The sequence below is a fragment of the Diaphorina citri genome, unplaced genomic scaffold (assembly GCF_000475195.1).
Source record: "Diaphorina citri unplaced genomic scaffold, Diaci psyllid genome assembly version 1.1 scaffold446, whole genome shotgun sequence".
In the NCBI taxonomy this organism is placed as follows: domain Eukaryota; kingdom Metazoa; phylum Arthropoda; class Insecta; order Hemiptera; family Psyllidae; genus Diaphorina; species Diaphorina citri.
The window spans coordinates 175,020-191,604 of NW_007377881.1; the positions used below are offsets into that span (position 1 = coordinate 175,020).

General features: G+C 38.2%; 2 long non-coding RNA genes across 2 annotated transcripts; both read left to right on the top strand.

Annotated features, from left to right (window-relative positions):
- The first annotated feature begins 1,326 nt into the window (after positions 1-1,326).
- LOC113467285 lies at positions 1,327-8,086 on the top strand. The gene is made up of 2 exons (XR_003391424.1): positions 1,327-1,391; positions 7,440-8,086. It is a non-coding gene; the product is annotated as an uncharacterized LOC113467285 (long non-coding RNA).
- A 3,931-nt stretch (positions 8,087-12,017) lies between these two features.
- LOC113467283 lies at positions 12,018-14,568 on the top strand. The gene is made up of 2 exons (XR_003391422.1): positions 12,018-12,231; positions 14,451-14,568. It is a non-coding gene; the product is annotated as an uncharacterized LOC113467283 (long non-coding RNA).
- The last annotated feature ends 2,017 nt before the right edge of the window (positions 14,569-16,585 follow it).

Consider the following 16,585-nt stretch of genomic DNA (forward strand, 5'->3'; position numbering starts at 1 on the left):
ACAGTTCACTCTGTCAAAAAACCTCTTAAAACAAAATAGAAATGTGGCTTCAACTCAGATTAGCCTATGATCAAGTGAGTGTGAATTAAAACTAAGAGTACCAAACGCAAACGGGAGCTTCTGTCTCTGACCGCAACCTCTGACTTAAAAAAAGAGGTTTAACAGAGGGAATTGTAACTGCTAAGATCTTGTCGTCCCGAAATCGAAGAGAGAAGGAGAACAGAATAGGAGAAAGTCAGCCGTTCCGAGAACGAACATTATCCGTTCAGGATAAAATCCAAAAAGTCCACCCGGGAGATGTCCATTTTTGGAACTGGACTAAGGTACCTACTCAATTAGACTTAATAAAAGAGGTGTCCCTAAAGTTGAACAGTATGGTATTATGGTAGGTATGTGACTTACCTGCCCGTTCTTGAAATTTGTCGCGACGACCTGTGAACTCAAAGCGAAAGCGAGAAAGTTTTAGATAACACTTCAGTCGTTAATTTAAGACCGGTTTTAGCGTTACCTATGTTAAGCTATGCCGAGGAAGACCAATAAATGGATGGGTGACTTAAACATTATATTGGGAATCAAGGGAGAACGGGCTCTAGTCTTGATTTTAAATCATTGTGAAAGTAAAATCAAATCAAGAAGAATAATAAACTGAATATTAAACAAATTAGGTAGGTACATACATAGGTACTGATTATTGGATGGGTGACTTGAACATTATATTGGGAATAAAGGGAGAACGGGCTCTAGTCTTGATTTTAAATCATTACATAAAAAAATCAAATAGAAAGTAAAAATCAAATCAAGAATGATAATAAACTGAATATTAAACAAATTAGGTAGGTACCTACATAGGTACTGATTTTCTCCAATCACGATCGAATAAACTACGGGCAGTACGGGCTAAAAAATTCCCGGAGGGACGGACCCAGCTTGTTATCTCTACCTGTAGCACCTCCAACCCTTGGGGTGTGTTTATGAACAGGGCTGAGATGAGTTCGGACGAGGTGAGATAGGAAAAAATTCAAATCTGAAGTGAAAACTCCGAAAAAGTAACTTGTAGCTCTTTACTTAATTATGGGAATTAAGTTCATGAGATAGACATGGTTTGGTAGCTATCTCTCTCTGTTGGAAGGATTGACAGGGTTTTAAAACCCTTTGGATACCTAAAAACCACCTACATTTTTTTTTATTTTATACCAAATACATATTTATGACCTTGTTTAGACTGTAGGAGGAAAAGGACTTTTCAGTCTCTCTGACTCCCCATGACTTCACGTGACATGACGTGATGGTACCTACCTTTAAGTAATCTAATTGATTGCATTTTTATTTTATTTTCCAGTGGATGATTATCATGGGTACTACAGCTGCTGTTGTTCTCATCCTCATCATATGTGAGTATATGTATTAAACAAATCAATTATGTATGTTTGGGTGCCGTTTTGATTGTTGATGGACATTCATATTTTGTAAGGGGCAATCCAAAACAGTTCTGCCAATGACAATAAATTACCCACTCTTTTTTTGACACTAGACCCATGGGACTTCTGGTGATCGGGTCCTAGGCCTGTAAGGTAGATTAATACAGAAAATCTTATCTACATGATAAGTAATTTTATTCTTGTTGAACCTAATTTACTCTCTCTTCTCTTTTCAGTGTGGATATCGGATGGCAGTGACTCACATCATTTTCCACACGCCAAGAAAGGCCGAGAATGGCCTATCTCAGCCCAGTACATAAACACGGCCTCGGACGTATGTTGGGCTCGATGGGGTTATGTGTGTTCCGACTAATAAAGAAAAGCGGAAATTCCCTGTTCGGTACAAGTGTAGGTACAGCCATAAGATCTCACTCGTAGGTAGGTCAAATTTTCGTGGCTCTGGACTCCTGGAGCTCAAGTTTTTTCTTCAGATGGGAGAGAAGAGACACAATAGGTAATTCTTCCCAATAAGGTGCTGGCTCAACACGAGGAAAGACCAGAAAATAGGTAGGTAGTTCTATATACCAACTCGTTCAAATATTTGGAATCGGAATAGTTACATAGGTAGGTAGGTGGTTTTTTTTTTAATGGGTATTGAACTCGGAACCTTCAGCACGAAAACAAGCGCACCAACAGTAATATACTATCTTACAACCTGCCTCGGTGGTGTAGTGGTCAAGGCACTCGCCTGGTAAACAGGAGGGCGTGGGTTCAATCCTAGCCGAGGTATGGAATTTTATCCTCAATATAATTTGAGAATTTCACAATATCTAATAGTAGGTAGTAGCCTACTGCTGGAGTAAAGGGACTTTTCAGTCCTATGCGAGCAGTATAAATAAGCACTATTATTATTAAAAAAAAAACTAATTGTTGATTGTGTTTTTTAATTCCAGCACAATGGACGGAGGATTTGCTGGAAACAGTTCTGGGAGACAGCAGAAGTCAGACCCCAAATCAAAGCTTAGTGAATCACAAAAGCAAGTGGATGAAGTAAGTGACTTTAGACCATTTCAGAGGGTTGGTTTTCAGAAAGGAAACACCAGTAGGAAAATAAACACCTACTGGGTTGTTCACCCATTGTTTATGTTTCAGGTGGTTGGTAGGTAGCAGAGGTATTACGTACCATGGTGATGGTCTCTCTTTTTCTTCCTAGCCTTCTCCTATTTAAATAGGGTCTCTAGTCATGGTTTAATTGGCTTTTCTTGAACCAGTCAAGTCAACCTATGTGAGGACTTTTGCTTATTTGTTTTAAGTAAATAAAAGCTTTTTTTTTGTTATAGTAACTAAAATTTTAGCCCCAATTTAAGTAACATATCTATGTCTATGTTTTCAACTTTCAATCATCTAATTACTGGTTGTTCTCATTCCAGGTGGTTGGTATAATGAGGGTGACCATAAAATTAATTTCTAAACGACATCTGCGGCGCCTGGAAAGCTGGGAAAATTCCTCTAGCTTGCTGGAAAAGTGTTCTGTCGTCTTTTTCCCCATTTGCCTGCTTTTTTTCCTCATTAAATTCGCCTTTGGAATTTTACACGTTTTCGAGTAGGGCCAGCCTAGATAGCTCGGAAATTAGCGTCTGCCTTGTAAGCGCTAGGTCACGGGTTCGATTTCCGCCCGGGGGTGGATTTTATCCCAAACAGATAAGTTTCGTTCTCGGAGCGGCTGGCTTTCTTCTTATCCTGTCGTTCTGTCGTCTTTTTCCCCATTTGCCTGCTTTTTTTCCTCATTAAATTCGCCTTTTGAATTTTACACGTTTTCGAGTAGGGCCAGCCTAGATAGCTTGGAAATTAGCGTCTGCCTTGTAAGCGCTAGGTCACGGGTTCGATTTCCGCCCCGGGGCGGATTTTATCCCAAACAGATAAGTTTCGTTCTCGGAGCGGCTGGCTTTCTTCTTATCCTGTCTTTCTTCTCTCTTCACTTTCGGGACGATAAGACCTATTGGAAGCAATCCTATATGGAAAAAAAAGGAATTTATAATAAAATTGTGTGAAGCATGTGTAGTTCAATGCTTGTCACACATATCGTTCTCAATTATTACGCCTGGATAAATTTCATGAGTTGACTTGGACTCGAACCACCAACCTCAAGATCCAAAGTCCAACGCGTTAACCACTACACCACTGAGGTTGGTTAAGCAATCCTATAGTGAATGAAACAAAATATCAAACGCGGACCCGCTGGCGCCGGGAATTGAACCCGCGACCCCTCCAGTCATTACCACAGTTTGATAACCCCTGGACTACACCGACGTTTGGAACAATAGGGAAATATAAAAATTAATTAGCAGTAGCTACTGAGCTAGGTATTATAGGTTGGTAGGTTATAGGTACGAATGTTCATTAGGTCCAGGTACAGGTACATAAGTAGACAGAGGCAAATCAACTTCCGCGGATTTTGCTGATGAACAATATCTACCTCTGTATATAGCACTAGACTAGACTAGACTAGATTAGGTAGACTTCTACTGGAGGTTCAGTAATACGATAATTTTGCTGATTTATGTGGGTACCAGGCCCGTAGTAAGGGCCTCCCCCTCGAGCTTAATTTTTCTCCTTTATTGTAGGCAAAAATTTGGACCCTCGCCCCCCCCCCCCTCGACAAATTAGTGGTTGGTTAGTCTGATTTTGTAACTTGGATTTAGGAAATCGAATCCCGGTATTTATTTTCGATTTCAGGGTCCCGGGATTGTATTCCTTAGTTAGGTTGCTACGTGAAAAGAAGATTAGTCTGACGCTGATCTAACGAGGATGACAAAGGCCGACCCCGTTGGAAGGGGAAAAGGCAGTGCAGAAGGAGGAAGAAGAAGAAAAAGATGACGAAAGTAAAATGGAATCTTGTAACTCAATAAAATTAGAAAACCCACAAAAAGGGAGGAGGAGGAGGAAACAAAATTATAGATATTAGATATACAAGATTATAATGAGTTTGTTAAAAACAAGGGTTGAGTGTGGGAAAGGAGGTTTGTAATTAAAAATGATAAAGGCAATGAAGCGTAATAATATGGTGAAAATTTCCTAAAAATAGATTATAATTAATTTATGCTTCTAAAAATATAATTGAACGTAAGATGAGATCAGATGACAAAAAGCAGAAATCTGTATTTACGTGAAGTCTCAAGTTTACAAGATAATAAAAGCTCTTATCTAGCACACTTTAATAAATACAAAAAAAAAGCTCTTATCCTTGTTTTACCTCGTACAAAATTTTACCTTGTTTGTTCTTTGATGGAGATTTTACCTCTTTGAATAAACGAAATGATTTCGACGAGGAAAATGCTCGCGCAAAAGTGATAATTTGTCGATTTTACTGTGCTAACGCGTTGTTGAACCGTTTTAGACTCCATAATGACTGATTTTGATATGTTTACAATTAATCTGTCAAAGATTGGGCAAAGAAAAACAACGCATAAAAAAGTTATGTCTCTTTCAAATCTTGCGTTCATATTGGGACACCCTTTATACCATTATACCATATAATGGTATATCATACCATGCCATTATATGGTATTATACCGAGCTATCTAGGTTGACCCAACGGGATTTCATCTGCGGCGCCTGGAAAGCTGAGGAAATTCCTCTAGCTTGATAGAAAAGCGTTCTTTCTGTCGTTTTTTTTCCTCCATTTGTCTGTTTTTTTTCCCCTCATTAAATTCGCCTTTGGAATTTTACACGACGTTTTCGAATATTATACCACATAATGGTGACCACTAGACCTTCATGCCCCCCTGACTGCCGGAACGTGTGGCAGGAAAACCGTCAGACCGTCTCGTCTGAGAGACCTAGGTCCCGCCACTGACGCTCAGACTATCTGACAGGCCCAGACCCAGTACCGACGCTACGGTCTGAGCGGGTCTAACATGCGCGTTTCTTTCTTTTTCTGTAAACTTTTTCTGTGATTGAAAATGTCCTCGTGATTACGACAGGAACGTTCAGTGAGACATAAATAATTATCATAAAATTAATTTCTAAACGACATCTGCGGCGCCTGGAAAGCTGGGGAAATTCCTTTAGCTTGCTGTAAAAGTGTTCTGTCGTCTTTTTCCCCATTTGCCTGCTTTTTTCCCTAATAAAGTCGCCGTTTGAATTCTACACGTTTTCGAGTAGGTGGCCAGCCTAGATAGCTTGAAAATTAGCGTCTGCCTTGCGAGGGTCCAAAATTTCGGAGTTTCGCCTACAATAAAGGACAAAAATTAGGCTCGAGGGGGAGGCCCTTAATACGGGCCTGGTACCCACATAAATCAGCAAAATTATCGTATTACTGAACCTCCAGTAGAAGTCTAACTAATCTAGTCTCGTCTAGTGCTATATACAGAGGTAGATATTGTTCATTAGATCAGCAAAATCCGCGGAAGTTGATTTGCCTCTGTCTCTACCTACCTGTACCTGGACCTAATGAACATTCGTACCTATAACCTACCAACCTATAATACTTAGCTCAGTACCTACTGCTAATTAATTTTTATATTTCCCTATTGTTCCAAACGTCGGTGTAGTCCAGGGGATATCAAACCGTGATAATGACTGGAAGGGTCGCGGGTTCAATTCCCGGCGCCACCGGGTTCGCGGTTGATATTTTGTTTCATTCACTATAGGATTGCTTAACCAACCTCAGTAGTGCAGTGGTTAACGCGTTGGACTTTGGATCTGGAGGTTGGTGGTTCGAGTCCAAGTCAACTCATGAAATTTATCCAGGCGTAATAATTGAGAACGATATGTGTGACAAGCATTGAACTACACATGCTTCACACAATTTTATTATAAATTCCTCGACAAAATCCTGGCTACGGCCCTGGTGGGTACAATAGCTAGCTTTGTGTAGCACAACTACCTTATGTATATGTAGGTTAGGTAGACTTTACGTACGTACTACTGTAGGTACAAAATCAAATAGGGATGGATACCTTTGTTTTTTACTTTCCTTATCCTATAGGAAGGAAAGTAATGTAATCGGGTCAAATTTTCGATGGTCAGATTTTAGCAAAATCCAAATCTGAAGTCAAAACTCCGAAAAAGTAACTTGAAGCTCTTTACTTAATTCCCATGTTCATGAGATAGACATGGTTTGGTAGCTATATCTCTCTGTTGGAAGGATTGACAGGGTTTTAAAACCCTTTGGACAACTAAAAACCACCTACATTTTTTTCTTATTTTATACCAAATACATATTTATGACCTTGTTTAGACTGTGGGAGGAAAAGGACTTTTCAGTCTCTCTGACTCCCCATGACTTCACGTGACGTGATGGTACCTACCTTTAAGTAATCTAATTGATTGCATTTTTATTTTATTTTCCAGTGGATGATTATCATGGGTACTACAGCTTCGAACATTATCCCATCAGGATAAAATCCGCCCCGGGCGGGAATCGAACCCGCAGCCTAGCGCTTACAGGGCAGACGCACTACCAACTAAGCTAACTAGGCTGGCAGGTAGACTTTACGTACTACTGTAGGTACAAAATCAAATAGGGACACCTTTGTTTTGTTACGTACGTATGGGTTTAGGCATCTAGAAAGACTTTCCTACAGTAGGTTCATCAATACGATAACATCAATACCGCTAGGTACACCTCATACGTAATCTTTACGTAAGTAATGCCTACGTCTGATAGGTAGTGAGAGAGGTAAGTTAGCACATGCCCCTCTTATACGTATGTAGGTTAAACAAATCAATTATGTATGTAGTATACTACGTATTTATTAGGTAGCTATAATTAGAGATTTTGTTTGGGTGCCCATCAGTTTGGATTGTTGATGGACATTCATATTTTGTAGGGGGCATTCCAAAACAGTTCTGTCAATGACAATAAAATACCCACTCCTTTTTTTTTGACACTAGACCCATGGGACTTCTGGTGATCGGGTCCTAGGCCTGTAAAGTAGATTAATACAGAAATTCTTATCTACATGATAAGTAATTTTATTCTTGTTGAACCTAATTTACTCTCTCTTCTCTTTTCAGTGTGGATATCGGATGGCAGTGACTCGAAGCCCAACCCCTGAACTGCAAAACTCCTAGACGATTCTGTCCTGTACATTACTCTTCCAATAATATCTATATTATTTATTAATATCTAGAATCATCATGTGCTTACAAACATACTGTGTAGTTATAACAATCGCGTGATATAATCGGGGTCTACAATATCATGTTAAAGCGTTTGTTAACCTGTTAGAATGCTTGGAGAGCAGTCCAAAGCAGTCCCTGAGCAAGCTCAGAAATTAACATGTCAACATCTTAGAGGTCACGTTTAACATGAGATTGTAGACCCGGGAGTAAAGAAACCATGTCCTAATTAACTTGTTCAATAACGAATGCTGGTTGCGCCATTTAACATGACATGGGCACCGAATTCCGTAGCGTAAGAAGTTTTTGCCTACTAAAACCCAAAAGGACTAGTTTTTATGTGTTTTTATTAGGGTGTGTGAAAAGAGGGTTTGAATACAAGTAATAGTGTGTGATGAACTTGAAGACCCAAAAGTGTAGACATACCTTGAGAGCAACAACACACGATTCGCAAGATGTAGATTTTTTCTACCATTTGAAGAATTCCACCGCGAAATAACGGAGTAAATTTCGTGTGCCTCGAACAAAAACAAAAATACCCCCGAATCTGCTTGATGTCAAAGCATCACTAATCGCACAATTATTATACATTAATAATACGAATTTTACAAATACCCATTTACTAAATTATAAAAAAAATACCTATACATAATACATACCAGTTTTGGGTGATTGGTTCAAATTTTGATGTATCTCTACCATTTGAAGAATTCCACCGCGAAATAACGGAGTAAATTTTGTGTGCCTCGAACAAAAATAAAAATACCCCCGAATCTGCTTGATGTCAAAGCATCACTAATCGCACAATTATCATACATTAATAATACGAATTTTACAAATACCCATTTACTAAATTATAAAAAAATACCTATACATAATACATACCAGTTTTGGGTGATTGGTTCAAATTTTGATGTATGCTTTTTAATGGATACCCTAGATTTGTCATAATCTGATTTTTGTGTTAAAACTTAGATTTAATTCCCCTACAATAATTGTTAAGTCTAACTCTAATTCTAAAGCAGATACTCTAGATTTGTCATAATCTGATTTTTGTGTTAAAACTTAGATTTAATTCCCCTACAATAATTGTTAAGTCTAACTCTAATTCTAAAGCAAAGTGATACCATTTTTTTAACGTTTCTGTCAATTACTTCATTTTTTTTCACTAAGCACACTGCACCTTATAAATGGGACTTTGGTTGCACAAGTTTTTTCATTATTACCTACTAACTGTACAAGTTCTATTAGATATGTACCTACACCTGTCTATCGTGTACACATGGGGAGCAAATTTCCTTGGTATACTAATAGAAACTCTCTTGAAATACGTGAGTACCACGATTTTAACCAAAATGGTTTTGAACTTTGGCAATTGTTTTTGAGCCTCCTCTTCTTCTTCTTCTTCTTCTTCTTCTTCTTCTTCTTTTTCTTCTTATTCCTCTTCTTCTTTATAATTATTTATTTTCTTTCACTTATTTTTTTGCGCGTCTTTAAAGTTATAGGTTCAATCTCCGCCCGGGGCGGATTTTATCCTGAACGGATAATGTTCGTTCTCGGAACGGCTGACTTTCTCCTATTCTGTTCTCCTTCTCTCTTCGATTTCGGGACGATAAGATCTTAGCAGTTACAGTTCCCTCTGTCAAACCCCTTTTAAAAAAAGTCAGAGGTTGCGGTCAGGATGTCAGATACAGAAACTCCCGTTTGCTTTTGATGATTAGTTGATTATGGTGCTCTTAGTTTCAATTCAATAGACAAGGCCCAGCCTTTAGACAATGATGATGAGTTTCAATTTACACTCATTTGATCATAGACTAATCCGGATTGAAGTTGAAGCCACATTTCTATTTTGTTTATAGGGATTTAACGTCACAGTATAACTGGCCAAGGTTTTTACGGATGGGGGTCCTCCATTTGGCTACAAGCCGTCCACCTTCTCAGGCCAGCCACTCACTATCAGGTTGACCTGACAGGTACACCTGATCAGATCCGTCTGCCAGGTCTACCTGATGAGCACACACACTATCAGGTAGACCTGATCAGATCCGTCTACCAGGTCTACCTGATGAGCACACACACTTGACAGGTACGGCTGAAAAGGTCCGTCTGTCAGGTCTACCTGATACCTGATAGTGAGTGGCTGGACTGGCTGGCCTCACACCTCAGCACCCAGCCTGTGTGGGGCGAGGGAAAACCAGGACGTGATCGCCCAGATGGTCATCCATCCGGGGCATCCGGATTACGCTCAACGTTGCAACGTCAGTGATCCATGTGGAACCGGTGTTTTTATCGCTGGCTTTACCTCCTTGTCTGAAACTCAGAAAACTATTTTATTGATGGTTTAAGGTACCTAATATACTTTAACTTGTCATTGATAATGGCATTCCACATTCCTAGAACAGCGTTATTATTGTATAGGTATGTTCATATGTTATTGTTTATTGCTTTTGTTCTGTTTCCAGACATTTCGCAAACAATGCGAAATTCGATTGCAAAAAAAAAAAAAAAAAAAAAAAAAAAAAAAAATAAAAATTTGTAGGTATGGGTTTAGGAATCTAGAAAGACTTTCCTACAGTAGGTTCATCAATACGACAACATCAATACCGCTAGCTATACCTAATACGTAATCTTTACGTAAGTAATGCCTACGTCTGATAGGTAGTGAGAGAGGTAAGTTAGCACATGCCCCTCTTATACGTATGTAGGTTCCAGCGTTCCAGTAAATATACTTGGTATGAAGATATACATATAATGGAAAATTTAAGATTATACTCTTATCCATATGAATGTGGTTAGGATTGGCTGTGTAAAGAACATAGGTCTTCGCGTCAGTGAAGAGGTCACCCTGTAACCTGAATCCATTATCCATCCTTTGTGGATAATACAAATCATTACTTTTTGTTTTATTCAATATTTCGTCTATCATGATGGCACATAGATTAGAAGTTTGGCAAGGTGGTTAATTTCCATACTAGTCGTTCGTATTATCCACAAAGGATGGATAATGGATTCAGGTTACAGGGTGACCTCTTCACTGACGCGAAGACCTATGTTCTTTACACAGCCAATATAATCTTAAATTTTCCATTATATGTATATCTTCATACCAAGTATATTTACTGGAACGCTGGAACCTACATACGTATAAGAGGGGCATGTGCTAACTTACCTCTCTCACTACCTATCAGACGTAGGCATTACTTACGTAAAGATTACGTATTAGGTATAGCTAGCGGTATTGATGTTGTCGTATTGATGAACCTACTGTAGGAAAGTCTTTCTAGATTCCTAAACCCATACCTACGTAAAAAATCTGGTGTGAACATCACACGACTTTCCTTATCCTATTGAATGATGCTTATTTGAGTGTTCTTTTATCCTAACTTTTACAATATCTCTTATTTACGTGAAGTCTCAAGTTTACAAGATAATAAGCTCTTATCCTTGTTTTACCTCGTACAAAATTTTGTTACCTTGTTTGATGGTACCTTGTTTGATGAAGATTTTACCTCTTTGAAAAAACGAAATGAAGTTCAATTTCGATGAAATTAATCAGAAATATTCATTACATAAAAATTACATTATCATCGAGGCCAATTCTCGTACCAAAACGGAAAATGACACGATTTCGACGAGGAAAATGCTCGCGCAAAAGTGATAATTTGTCGATTTCGCTTTGCAAACGCGTCGTTGAACCGTTTTAGACTCCATAATGACCAATTTTTAATATGTTTACAATAAATTAATCTGTCAAAGATTGGGCGAAGTAAAACAACGCATAAAAAAGTTATGTCTCTTGCAAATCTTGCGTGCTTATTGAGACACCCTTTATCATGGTATATAATGGTGACCACTAGATCTTAATGCCCCCCCCCCTGTCTTACTTCTCTCTTCGGATTTGCGGGACGATAAGCCATAGCATTACAGTTCCCTCTGTCAAAAAAACCTCTTCAAAACAAAATAGAAAGTGGTTCAACTCAGATTAGCCTATGATCAAGTGAGTGGTGAATAAAACTAAGAGTAGCCAACCATTAATCATCAAAACGCAAAACGGAGTTCTGTCTCTGACTTAAAAAAAGAGGTTTGACAGAAGGGAACTGTAAGCTGCTAAGATCTTGTCTCGCCCGAAATCGAAGAGAGAAGGAAGAACAGAATAGGAGAAAGTACAAGCCGTTCCGGAACGAACATTATCCGTTCAGGATAAAATCCGCCCCGGGCGGAGATTGAACCTATAACTTTAAAGACGCGCAAAAAAATAAGTGAAAGAAAATAAATAATTATAAAGAAGAAGAGGAATAAGAAGAAAAAGAAGAAGAAGAAGAAGAAGAAGAAGAAGAAGAAGAGGAGGAGGAGGAACAAAAATGAAAACAAGAAGGCGATGTCACAGAAGAAAGAGGCGACAACGAAGCAGCAGCAACAGAAAGACGAGAAAAATTTTCATTCTCTTCATAGCTCGTTTAGTTCGTAGTTCGTACTGTTCGTAGCAGAGTGAGAATACTGGAAGTCTGAACCTCGGCACTGTGGCACATACTCGTAGCTCTCGGCACAAACCTAGCACACGTACGTTCAGACTCTAGACTTCAGTATGTTCACAACCACCGGGTTGGCACCTTAGATCGAACCGAACGGGTAGGTGTCTCGAAAAAAATTTACCGCGCCGCGTGATCCGAGTACCGGCCGATTTCTGGTAAATTACCGCCACGCGATGTGCTTGAGTGACCTACTGTGGGATTCTTTTATGGCACTTGTTCAGAAGTCACGGCAGAGGAAAATTGCTACAAAAAGGAGCTGTCACAAATGAGCATAGAGCAGTGTTATTATAGGGTTAGGTCAAACGCAAAAAAAGGAGCTTTTTTCACTGTCGTGACTTCTGAATAATGACCAATTTTATTAGAGATTAGGGAGGGTCATCAAGGTGTTAAATTTTGGTAAATTATACCAAAAATTAGAGATAAGGCGCTCGAAATTTCAACGATCCATGATGTGAGAACCGGCTAATTTTTTACCGCCGCGCGACGTGATTTAATGAAGTAGCTAGTACGTACATACCTACTTTCTTGTAGTCAACTGAGAAAGACCATTGTTTTAGCACCTCGACTCAGAAGATAAATAATATATATGAAATCATGTAATTAAATAATTGATAAAGACCTCTTAGGGTATTCACCCTATTCAGGACTAGCCGAAAGTGTCAACTATTTTTATTTAGGTAACTGGCTCTGGTCCTCAAGTCTTCTCTTGTGAAGTGTAAAATGTCCGCAACCCAGACTCAGACGGTCTGACAGACTTAGGTCTGTGCCTCTTAGGGGGTCCCGAGTGGACCGAGGCCTGTCAGACGTTCTGGGCTTTCGTGTGTAGCCACTGGCCAAGCGCAAAGCTATAACTTTTTATGAATCCTGATGGAGCCTGGAGTGTTTGTGTTTTTACGTAAAACTTGTGCTGATAACCATGACGTACGTTTGAAATGTCAAAGTACTCTGAAAGTCTGATAAGAAACATGGGGCGTCTAGGAGGCAATTAGGAAATTCCTTAGGTTTCTACTAAATTTATTACCTAGGTGGGTATTTACTTAATACCTAAGTATGTACCTACCGAGGTAGGTATTGTGACCAATCTGACTGCAGATATTTTTTTCCGCAGTTTTCGCTTAACCGATCCAAATGAAATGTTTTTTTTTTTTTTTTTTTTTTTTAAAGGGGAAATTTTTAACCCCCTAAAAACTGGGATCTAAAACGGCCCGATTCTAAAATTTTCCATACACTCTGTTTCTAATTGAACTTTCGTGTTAAAGCACCTGGCCCGCGTAGCTACCTATTTTTTTCGACACATTTGAGAACGCTGACCTTTCGAGTTTTGTAATTCAGCGTAATAGTTTCGCGTCCGACCCGAAGAATTTTTTTTTTTTTTTTTTTTTTTTTTCTAAAGGGGTTTAACGTTGAATCATCGTCACTGTTTAACTTTTAAATGCTCAAGTCTTTAGTGACAAGATTTCCCCCACCCCCCCAAGAGGTTTGATCCGTTTGATAGAGGGAAAACTTCAACTACCTACCTACTAAGGTCTTAGCCGAAAGCGAAGAGAGAAGAAAGAGTGAGCCGTGCCGAGAATAAACCTCATCTGTTTAAATTAGAATAAAATACGTTCCGTGTGAGAAACTAACCGGCGACCTAAGCGACAAGAGTTTTACCGACAAGCTACCCGCCAAAATTAATCAAAGTTGAACAAACCATTTTTGAAAGATAGCAACCGTATTACGGACAAACTGAAAGCAAAATCGTCGACTCTCTGGGTCAGGTAGTTTTCAAAATGATCTAATCTTGATCCACAAACCCAGATCTCCTTGCACCTGTTTGATCCATCAATCATAACTTCATAACAGTCATTATTCCTACGGCACCCATAATAACCAGAGCTAAATCTGTGATAGTAGGTATAGCTACTTACTTATAGCATATCAGTCATATTTGTACACTTATAATATGTAGCTATACCCCTTAAACTTGCATAGATTTTTATAGGATAACCAGCTTATGAAGTATAGTTCGTATTAAAAATGCTCAATTTTATTAATTGTAATCAAAGTTAATTAATAATATTTTATAAAGCAGTTCCTACCTACCTACATATCATAAGTTACAAGCTTTTATAATAGAAAGTAGGTACCTACCTAATAACTAAACTTAGGTAGGTAAGTACCTACCTACCTAATACATATCTTGACTTTAAGGAAAAAAAAAAAAGATATAGAAAATCGTATGTACCTAGGTTCTTAATGACCAATATATGACTATAATGACTATTAATTATTGTGAGTACATATAGGTACTTTATAAAAAACTGTAAAACTTTATGAGGTCCTCTGAAATCTATAATACCTAATACATTAACCTACTTAGCTATGTTTTTAGATAGGTAATTAAAAAACTGCAAAAAATCTAAGTCTCCACTTAAATATAAACTTAATTTTGAAACCCTACAAGGTTATAATATTTTAGAGTGAAATAAAAATAAAATTATATTTAACGATAAAAAAATGACATTTTCTTTCAAACATAATGACTGATCTCAAAAAGTAGGTCTTACCCTACTCTAAAAGACTGATCTGGTTAAGTGTTCCTACGTACAAAGGTACCTAGAGTGAGGTGAAGATAAGGGTCCCAGCCATATTCCCTGAGCGGACCCAAATCTTCAGGATGGACTCTGGATTAGGGAGGATACCGGCTGATCAACATGCGTACCAGACAACATTGGTAAGTGCAACATTTTTACTTATCCCCAACTCTCAGGTTTATTGTCTTATGTTGAAGGGAACTTTGGGATTCTCCGTAAAATCAAATACATTAGAAAAGTCCAAGAATGGATCAACCCAAGAGTTAACATGAGACTGTAGACCTGGGGGGTATTTATTGTCTTTCTCTGTTGGCATCAAATACTCGTAATATTGTCGTAAAATTTGCCCCCTTTCCGGATTTTGTGTTCCATTTTAGATTTCTAGGTCAATTGGGTATCTAGGTACATCATAGATTAAGCATTTGGTATTCAGCGTTCGGTATTCGTACCTCTATAAGCAATTTTGGTCCTCGATCCTTGAGTGAGTTGTCATTTTGAATTTCGTGTATGTAATATTATAAGTACGAAGTACCTATTTGTAAGTCATTGGATTTCGCAATTGTTGGAATTTCGGTTTTCTCAGTTGTCGGGCACATCGCTGTTGTTTAAAATTGTCTGCAATTAATGTGAATTATAACGCGAAGTTGTTTTGCCACAATCAGAATTGGGTCGAAAATACCTTAAAGTTTGACTCGACTTGGGAGGAAATAGGTCGCAACTTTGTCCATGGCCGACCATGGCAATTCTTTTCTCATGCCTTTGTTTTTCTTGGCCTTTCTTTCGTCCAATGTAAATATGTAAGCAAATAATACCTATGTACCTACTTGGTTGTAGGGTATGTATGTTAATATGTCGTCTGTGTCTTCTAGAAACATCTAATTTCTTATCAACATTCTTCCTAGTCTCATCATTAAATTTATTGATTTTCTGTGCGAAAAAAAAGGTCACCGTTTTGGCATTGGCAACATATTTCGCAAAATGATTACAATCATCCTAATGAGAACAATACATGGAATATGATGTACGAGCAAAACCATCTGATAAGAATAAAATGGAAAATTTACATGCGTGTTTTAGGGGGGGGGGGGGAACTATCTCCTTTACCCATGATATTTCGTCTGAATTTTAACTAGAACAACACAAGACGTCTACACCAGTGTTACTTGTTGCGATGATGATTTTTTCTTCTTCTTTTTTTTTCATTCAATATAGTCGTGGGTATATTTATCAACCTAGGTACAAGGTATGTACGTACAATCGTACATATATGACGCGACAAGACGTTGCGTGGGAGGCCCTCACGATATTCCAAGTCTCATGTTCTAGTAAGAAGAGTAGGAGGGAATCGGAATTTGCAATTTTGCAAACAAATACCTATGCAAAACCCGATAAACAAATCTGATTAAAAGACGCAAGTATGACGTGTTAACAACCAATAATGATGAAACATGAGGAATTGGAGTATTATCAGTTTTTCCACCTGCGTACCTATTATGTTTCAAGACTACATAAGTAAAATACATGAACACCTATAGCTACTACTCTTCAGACTGCTAGTTTATAGTAGATGTTTTATCAAAAAGAAAGCTTGTTTGCTACAGTGTTTTCTTGTTTTTCTTGTTAATTAATCAATCAAATTATATAAAAATATGAAGTAAGTGTAACAACACATAAGTCTGACCCCCTTCCCTCTCTTACCCTAGGAAACCTTCAAGGACAAAAAAAAATGTAATTATATTACAGAATGGCTAGTTAATTAAAATGGAAAGAAAAAATCTTAATACTATTAAAAACATCATTATGTTGTAATGTTCTCTTCTTTTTCGTTCCTTTCTTTACTCTTTGCCACTCTTTTTCTTTTCTCTACCCCATTCTCCTAGCTCTTGTCTCTCCCACGTCTATTATTTTACCTCCTTTCGAATTTTTTCTTGTT